Consider the following 10,144-nt stretch of genomic DNA (forward strand, 5'->3'; position numbering starts at 1 on the left):
TTTTTTTTTTTTTTTTTTTTTTTTTTTTTTTTTTTTTTTTTGAAAATAATGCTAAGGTGTTTTTGATTTAATGCATTAGGTTTGCTTCATAGTCTGGGGGATTAACTAACCTAATCTCGTAATTCAATATTAATTTGGAATAGATGTTCTTTATCATAGGTGACTATATTATCTAAGATAACAAATGGAGCTACATTTTATGAAGTAGTGATCTTCTTTCTGATCGAACAAATACATTTTATTTCAACACTCCAAACGAATTACCTCAACTCAAAGAAATCCAAAAGAGAAAAATACCAATCATGTCTGCTCTACATCTCCCTTTTCCTATACAATTGTTCTTATAAATGTATAGAGTTGTTCTATCCAGTTTCTATCTTTACATCTTGTTTTCCTAATTAGTATATCAAAAAAAAAAAAAAAACTCTGTCATAGTTCATAGAAAAGAAATAAAAAGCAACAATCCTTTACGATCCAATGCAGATTGTAACATGTTAATATTTAATAATTTTTTAATCATAATTATAAGGATTTAGAACAATTGAATATAGTTTTCTTACACTTTTTAGGTAACTCAATTAAGTATGCTGGACATTTCATTCACATCTCTTACAAATAATATAGTCCTCTATTTGTGTATCAAAGATAACTTTATCATATTTCAATTTTGATTTAAGACTTCATCAAGTTCACGACGTTTGATATATAAAGCAAGAAATTTCATTCAAAAGAAATGGGTATTTCTTCAAGCTTATTCTATATGATATTCTTACTATTTGGAGAACCACCTAATGTAATAATTTTTTAATTATCTCAATCACCAAAACTGTAAATTATAGAATTCTTTTTCATTTATGAGAAATTGAAACTGTTTTAAGTGTAGCGATACACATTTTAGGTCTGATTCTATAATCATTGTAAAGCTGATTTTTTTTTTTTTCTTTTGAATTCTAGTAATCTTTGTAAAATAGTTTATATTATCTTTCATTGTAGGATAAATATATAGCTCGTAGTTACTTTTTTCATTTATTTTAACTTAACAGTAGTTATATGTTGATATACACGTTCTTCTTTAATTTGAGAAATAACAATATACACAAAAAAAATTATCCTGGTGTCAATGCAGGAATTATCGTAGATGAAATAAATTATCGTATGAGGTCTCAGATCATAAAAAAGATGTATATCGATGAAAAATAAGAATTCTCCTTCGCTTGTGGGAGTACACAACCACGTACTAAAAAAGAAAGAATAATATGAAATGTAGTATACAGTCAATCAAAAGGTTAAGACGTGACTTTTGATGTCTATGATCTCTAATATGAAGCAATATACTTACTTACCTACAGCTCGAGATATTCGAAAAATAAATAAATTATATTCTTCACTTTGAATCAAAACACTATCTTGAGCCGGGGGTCTATCGGAAGCAGCCTTGTTGCTTCTCCGGAGGTAGTGGTATGGACTGCGTACATCTTACCCTCCCCAGACCTCACTATGTGGGAATACACTGGGTTTGTCGTTGTTGTTGTTGTTTGAATCAAAACACTTTTTTTTTTTTGCCAAAAAAAAAATGGCAGATTTCTCTATTCCTACTATGGAGAATTAATTGAAATTTTCAATGAGTGTGACCTTCGTGATAAGATCATTATAAAAAATAAGAAGGACGCCACTTCTTACTACAAATCAATTCAACGATAAAGGATACACATTTTTCTCACTGATTTAGATGGTGAATTTGAACATATTCATGATGAAATCTTGAGAAAGGATCCTATTTCATAATTAGAAGAATGCTGCTCATGTATAATTCTTCGTAAAAATCTAAAGTATTAGCATGGTGAGTGGCAAGTAAAAAAAAAATTGCAGCCAAGAATAACAGTACTCGAACTGTGTTTATTTCTGCAACACGTGAAAACGTTTACAAAGTGTAATCTTTGTAAATTGATTGGAGTTTTCTAACTCCAAATTCAAGTAATATAGCTTTTCTCGTCTAGAATCATAACTTATGACGTCTAAATTCACTAAATGAGAAAATATAAAATCGATCCTAATTAATGAGCAACATATAAATACGACCATGCACATCTCGAATTTTTTTAAATCAACTCCATCAAATTTAATTTTGTTGACAAAATGTGCAAATCCTCAAAGCATAAATGTATATATAGATACTGATTAGGATGGAGCTATTGATGATAGACGGTCTACTTCGAGTTATTTTGCTTTTATAAAATTAAGAGGAATGACACTTGAAAATTGAAATATGTGAAGCATTATGATCGAACTTTGCTTTACATGTTTGGGTTATCCACCTAAGGCACCAATTCAACTACATTATGATAATAAGGCTGCATGTGATATTATTCATAATTTGATACAACATAATTATATCAACTATGTAGAAGTAGATATATTTTTCGTCAATGAAAAATTTGGTGTGGGAAGATATATACTAAAATTACCTATACGATTTGATAGGAGGATCAATTGACTGGCGGGATCTTACTTGTAGACACGTGATTTTGACCCTTCCAAATTTAATATATATATATTTTTCGATATTAAATATTTATATTTGATCCGATATTATTATAAATCTTATTTCATTTTAATAAGTTTTATATGAAAATAAATAAATAAAATTACATTTTAAGATATTTTTATTTTTAAAATAAAATGAAAATTTAAAAAAAATATATATTTTTTTTCTTTTAATTTAGATTTTTATAAATAAGCTAGTGATTTTATTTTCTCTTAATTATATTTTATTTTAAGTTAGTTATATTTTTATTTTTCTTAAGTATAAAAATTAATTAGTTAATATTTTTTTTTATTATTATGAGTATTATTTATTTTTATATAATTTATTTATTTATTAAAAAATGAGATCATTATCCTATATATAAAATAAAAAAAATAGAAAATAAAAAGATTCAAAATTTAAAATTATCCTTATCTGATAAGTAACCACTCCCCCTCAATTTTAAAAACAACGTACTATTCTACACAGATCAGAAAACACAGATTGAGAGAGAAAAATAAGAAGACAGCATAAAAAAAATAGAAAAAAAAATAAAAAAAAGATCAAACAAAAGAGAGAAAAGAAAAAATTGAAGTTGAAGTTCTGTTGAAGTTTCTGGTGATAACTTCTTGCTTTTGTATTCAATTAAGTTGGCATACAGGTTCTGTTTTGATCCTATTTCTGTTAAAGTTATAAATCTCCTATGAAAAGCATGAATGGTTGATGTATTGTATATAGATATGTTGAATGTTAAAATGTTGTATGTTAAAATTATATAAAAGAAAATGTAGAAAAAATAAAAAATGAATGCACATGCATAGTGAGAATATCTGGTAACACAATACAAAGGGGAAACTTGCATATAGCAACGTGCACATTCACATAAGCCAATTTACAAATATATACTTTCATACTCTTTTTTTTCCTTTTTTTTACGCCACACACATTGCCTCCATTTCTGTTTTGAGATAAATATGTACACACTACTGAACACACAAAATTCTACTTTGCTTTGTTAATATAAAAATTAATGTTTGCTTTATTTTTTAGTTGAGATGCCAAATTTATTTTATTATTATAATTATAATTATTATTAATATTAGAATAAAGTTAATAAATAAAGATGTAACGTGGATCCTTTAAAATGAATATACTAGTGACATAATGGATGGTCAAAATGTTTTATTTTATTTTTTTAATTTTCTCAAGGAAAAATTCTAATAAAAGTCAACAAAAATTTCTCCGATAGCCATTGACAGTAGTTTGGTTATTCTATATTTTTATACTTAGAATTCGAGATTTTGGTTGGTTTTCTTATTTGATAATTTATTTTGAATATTAAACATTTTATAAAATATTTATTTTAAAGTTCTGGGTGAATGTTAAAATTACAATAAGTGTTTATCTTAATATGTTTTATTCACCCTTTAGACTAAATGCATTCTTACGATCTAATTAATCAATCAATCATAAAATAAGTGAAATGGATCGCAGGTTTCTCTAAGATCCGTCATAAATGATAAATAAAAGAGAGGACAGACCTATTGATACGGGAGTGAGGCTAGTTGCAAAATAATTCAAAACTCAGTCTTTACCCAGTCTTCTATTTTCACAGACCAACAAAGAGTCATTTCCTTTTGATTAGGGATACAATAAAGTGACTTGGAACACCATAACTCAATTCCAAGTGGTGACTGTGAAAATAGTAAATAAAATAATCTCTATTTAAAATCGTCACTTTAATTGTAAAAACCCTTCGACTCGATCCCTTGAGCGTAAAAAGGGGTGTGACATTACTAAAGTTGCTTGATTCCGGTAATCTTATAAAATAGAAAGCTTAATTGAAATTCTAATTAATTATAGGATAAATAACTACTAGTTAGCTATTTTCATTTATTGTAACTTAGCAATAACTATATATCAATATACATGTTCTTCTTTAAAAAATAAAAGTATAAATACATAAAATAAATTATTCTGCTTAGAATTTAAAGTAAAAGCACATTATATTAATCAAGTAGAAAGAAGTTCAAGTGGTGGAAGGATTTATACAAAGAGTGTTTTCATACTACAAAAAGGATATTATGATGAGTTTATGACTCATGTTAATTTGAGCTAATTGCGATAGAAAATGAATGATCTATTTCTTTGTTTTTTTCTAAAAAAATATTTTGGAGATTAATATTTAATGTTTATCATATGTTGCAATTACAGTTTAGTAAAATAAGCTGAGCATGAACCTATATTAAATTACAAATAATCATATAAAAGTATTTTGTTTAGTGTCAGTGTACTAAAAATATTAGGAATAACCTCTTTGGCATCTAGGTTTGATTTGGAGTTACGTGTGGAATTGAAACTGTTTGTATGAGAAGTCGAATCTAATATGCACTTAACATTAAATATTTTAGGATGAGAAGAGTATTAATTATTACCAAATAAAAAGAGGGAGAAAAGGAAAAAGAGAATGACAAAGTTAGGGAGAGAATTTGGAATGAAAATGATAATCTAATATTATCTTCGTTTTTAAATTATTTATCATATTTCTCTTTTATATATATTTAAAAATATTAATTAGAAAATATTTTTAATTCTTTTATCCTCATCTATATATATTATATATATCATAATCTCTGTTTAGTAAGTATTTAATCTATTAAGGTATTTGTCATATTGATGAACAATTTCTATTAAAGTTAAATATGAAAAAATAATTAGTTTTATCTCAAATTTTCAAAATAAAAAATAATGTAAGATAATTATATTTATAATAGGGAGAGAATTGGGAATGAACATGATAATCTAATACTATATTGGTTCTAAATTATTTATCATATTTCTTTTTTACATATTTTTTAAAAATATTAATTAGAAGATATTTTTAACTCTTTTATCCCCATCTCTCTCTCTCTCTATATATATAATAATCTCTGTTTAGTAAGTATTTAATCTATTAAGGCATTTGTCATCTCGATGAACAATTTCTATTAAAATTAAATATGAAAAAATAATTAGTTTTGTGTCAAATTTTCAAAATAAAAAATAATGTAAGATAATTATATTTATAATAGGGAGAGAATTTGGATTGAACATGATAATCTAATATTATCTTCGTTTCTAAATTATTTATCATATTTCTCTTTTACATATTTTTTAAAAATATTAATTAGAAGATATTTTTAACTCTTTTATCCTCATTTATATATATATATTATATATATAATAATCTCTGTTTAGTAAGTATTTAATCTATTAAGGCATTTGTCATTTCGATGAGCAATTTCTATTTAAATTAAATACGAAAAAATAATTAGTTTTGTCTCAAATTTTCAAAATAAAAAATAATTTAAGATAATTCTTTTTATAATTATGACGTATAGTTTGAATTGAAAGGAGCACACAATTTCTTGCGATAAAAATTCTTGTAAAACAAAAATTGGAAACAAGGCCACGTGCACACAATAATCATCAACATATAACTATGTACAACACAATAATAATAAAAACAAACTTCAAAACCAAGCAACTCCACTATCCCAAATCCACAAAAACATAAACAAAAAAAAAATTAAAAAATAAAGAAAATTATTAATAATTTTTTTAAATAAAAAAAGATAAAAAAGATTCTGGCGTGCACTAAGCACTTATAATAATCAAAACCTTCATAAATCGAGGCATTTTTAATCCAATAGTATTTGTCCACGTGTTCACCACTTGTATAAAGACGTGTGGTCATGTGAAGCATTATTGGATGGTGAGAAAGGAACTAATTGCAACTCACAAAAATTATAATTATAATATAATTAAACCCATTAGCACACTTTGCCATGCCCAAATACCATAATTAATACTCTATTACTTATTTGCTTACTTTAATATTGATTTTTTTTTTTTTTTGGAAAAAGTTTATATTAGTACTACTACTAGTAGTACTCATTGACTTGTGCAATATTTTCATATTTTCTTGTTTGTTCACCGTGTATATACACTTCTTTTGTCCTCATTTGAAACGTTATACACATTACTCAATTTTCAGTTCACTGAGATGATGATCCTATATTGAAATTTATGGATATTGAGGATTAAAGTAAAAGTTTCACATGAATTCAAATGAGTATATTGTTGTCATATGAATTACACCATTAAATTAGGAAATGTCTTGATCTCATTGATATGTTTATGTGGAGTTAATTAATTATGTGGAGTTAATTAATGTTTAGACCAAAAGAGTTAAATAGAAAATCTGATGGAATTAAATAATAAGATGCATTGAAAATCTGATGGAATAATTAAACTGAAAATATCTTGATCACATTAACCGTAACTCCACCTTATTTGATATTTTCCTTAACTATAGATTAAATATGTTTTTTGACTTATAAATTATTTTATTCAATAATTGGCCGTTTATTTATTCTTATTAATTCTTGGATTCGTGATATTTAACATCTCTATGATTCTATCTGGTTCATTACCATCAACCATGTTAATTAAATAAACTTTGGACAAACATATACTCTCCCGAGGCATATTTACTCGTCACTTTTGCTAAAAATAGTTGTCCTAAGTTATTTACCGTTCTATAAAAATCAAGCAATAGTTTTATTATTTTAATTAATTATTTTAGAATGAAGTAAGGAGAATGAGAAGTCCTGTAATACCCCAACTTAGGAAGGAGTCCCACATCGGCAAAACATAAGAGGGATGTTGGGTATATAAGTAAGAAAATCTTACTCTCTAATGACGCGTTTTAAAGCCGTGCGGGTCTGAGCCCAGAGCGAACAATATCATTAGTGGGCTGTCTCTCGGGCCTTGATGGTTCGAGATGCCTGTCGCGGCTAGAGCCTCGAATCAGGGTCGTGACAAGGCCACAAATATATAAAGGTATTTTGATCGATGATTTTTATTACTAATGTTATTTTCTTTTAAAAATTTAATTAAAAAGTCTAATAAACTATAACAAGTAAATAGGACAAATTCTATAGTTTCTGTTGAAAAAGAAATGTCGGAAACGTAAAAGAATAAGCTAATGAAACAAGAAAATAAATATACATAACAAAAGAATGAAAACTCACTTTCTTCCTTTACTTTATTTGCTTCCAGGCTTTCTTTCCTTTTTCTTATTTATTACTCATTCTTATTTTAAACTTTCGAAACCCTTATGAAATTTGCAATCGCTATTCTTTGAGTATGCACTAAATAAATTTATTTCTATACAATAACTCTCAAATAATATAGAAACAAATCGCACTAGACAAATTCATTACGACAAACTCGATTGAGAAGACATTGGTAGGGGAATCGATTCCTGATCTATTTCAAAGTGCTAATTTATTAAATTTGTTTCCTTTTTCTTATTTACTCATTCTTAGTTTTATCTTTTGAAACTCTCGTAAAAGTCAGTCGGCATTTTTTTTTGAGTGTGCAGTAAATAAATATACTTCTATATAATAACCCCCAATTTATGTAAAAAATATAAATTCATAATAGATAAGTCTGTTACTACAAATTCGAGTGAAAAGATATTGGTAGGGGAATTGGTTCAAGGTCTATATTACAAAGAGCTAATTTATTTAATTTATTTCCTTTTACTTCCTTTCCATTTCTAAACCTCCTAGGAAGCATAAAAAATTTGGAAGAATATAGAATGAGGGAAAGGAAGGGCCACTAAATTGCAAAAGTCCATCATTCTGATTCATATTGATGCAAATAAAACGAAAATAAAAAATAAAAATAATGATAGAAAAATGGAATAAAGACTTTGGAAATAATGTTGTTGGTGATACATGTCTTATATGTATTATGTAGTACAATTAAGAAACAACTCGTGTATATACTCTAAAAAATGATTGTGGTGAGGTGAATGTATTGTATTCTTAATTGGAGATTTTAAATTTTCCTTTTCTTGAAATGGAGTTGGTTGATTACTCACATTGAAAGATAAAGGCGATACTTTAGATTCTACTTGGACGAAATAAAAGATATTATTAATAAATAGTAGTACGTAGATTTGCATATTAACATCTCAAAATATATCGTCATAATTAGGGTAGTCAAATTAACTCTCATATGAGCTTGTTTTAGCTCTAAAGTAAAAATCGAGTGTTAGACATACATTCGATGAAAAATAAAATAAAAGTTAACTCTTTTTATGTTATATTTCATCTTTTTATGTTTTGTTTTTCCTTATTATTTAGCTTTAAAATTACTTTAATTTTATTTGATTCTTCTTTCATTTCCTTTTTAGATTGTTTTTGGCTTTTGGTCTAGTGGTGTTATTTCTTGTTTTGGAGTGAAAAAAAGAAATGGAAATAAAGAAAAGGGGACTACCCCATGTGACATGTATGTTGTATACATAGCATCTAATGCATTATAATTTGGGTTTTTATCTGGCGAAAGGTCCCACTTTCACACCAAATTATAAGTTGTTTTCCATTAAGACAACTCCAATATTAACTTTTTTTCCTAATTACTTTTCAGATATTTATTTATTTTCTTAAAAAAAATAAAAGATAACCACTCATTAGATATTCTTGGTCTGCATTCTAGAATTTATATAAAAATAAAATTGGAAATAGTTATTAATTTAATTTTATTTTTGAGTAAAAGTCAAATTTGGAAAAAGAAGAGTGTAGAGTTAGGAAAATAGGATTATTTTCTCATAAGCTAAGTGTGGTGCTCTAGCTTCCACGGAGCTCTCCTCATCGATTTGAACTTTTAAAATTGTAAAGAGTCACGATTTGTCTCTAAGAATGTTAGGATCTTACGCAAAAAGAAAGATATCTCTCGTTTGCATGATCGCTTAGTAAATAATTATTATTAATCTCCAAGGTTATATTTCTTCTTGATTCAAATTCTCTTCAAAAGAGAAAGTAACTTTCTAAAATGATAACTGTTGGAATGATAATCATTTAATAAGAATTCAACTTGAGGAAAATTCTATATAACTTATAAATCCATCAAATTCCATATATTATACTACTAGGGTTTTTATTTTTATATAAGCAACACAAGATAATATTGCATTTTCAACAAATTAAATGGACCACATGAGATGGAGCTATAGTCTATATCTTGATACTATTTTTAATTAAAAGTGATTGGACATGTATCTAAAATTAGAAAGCTTTGAAATGCATCAAAATCATAAGCATGTTCATTCGTAAAACTAAGCAGTATTATCACTTTGACCTTTTTTTTGCTAAGTATAAAGTATTTTCCGTTTGTACATTACACTCACCAAAATTTTTGACAATCAAATTTATTTGGTGTAAATATTAGGTGCGGTTAATATCATGTTATAATTTATCAATTGGATTTACAAATGCATCAAAATCACAAGTATGTTCATTCATATAATATTAAGCAATATCACTTACAAATTTTTTGTTAAGTATAAAGTATTTTCCGTTTACGTTACACCTTACCAAAGTTTTGGACAAGCAAATTCATTTGATGTAAATATCAGGTGCGGATAAAAAACGGTTTTGACGTTGTAATTTATCAACTGGATTAACTTTTTTCTTTTTTTGGCTACAAAAGGGAAAAAACTGAATTACTTTACTAATATATGAAAAGCCAAGAACAAAGGTCAAAAGAAGAAACGTACACACACTTATT

Source organism: Capsicum annuum, chromosome 11, assembly GCF_002878395.1.
Source record: "Capsicum annuum cultivar UCD-10X-F1 chromosome 11, UCD10Xv1.1, whole genome shotgun sequence".
Taxonomy (NCBI): domain Eukaryota; kingdom Viridiplantae; phylum Streptophyta; class Magnoliopsida; order Solanales; family Solanaceae; genus Capsicum; species Capsicum annuum.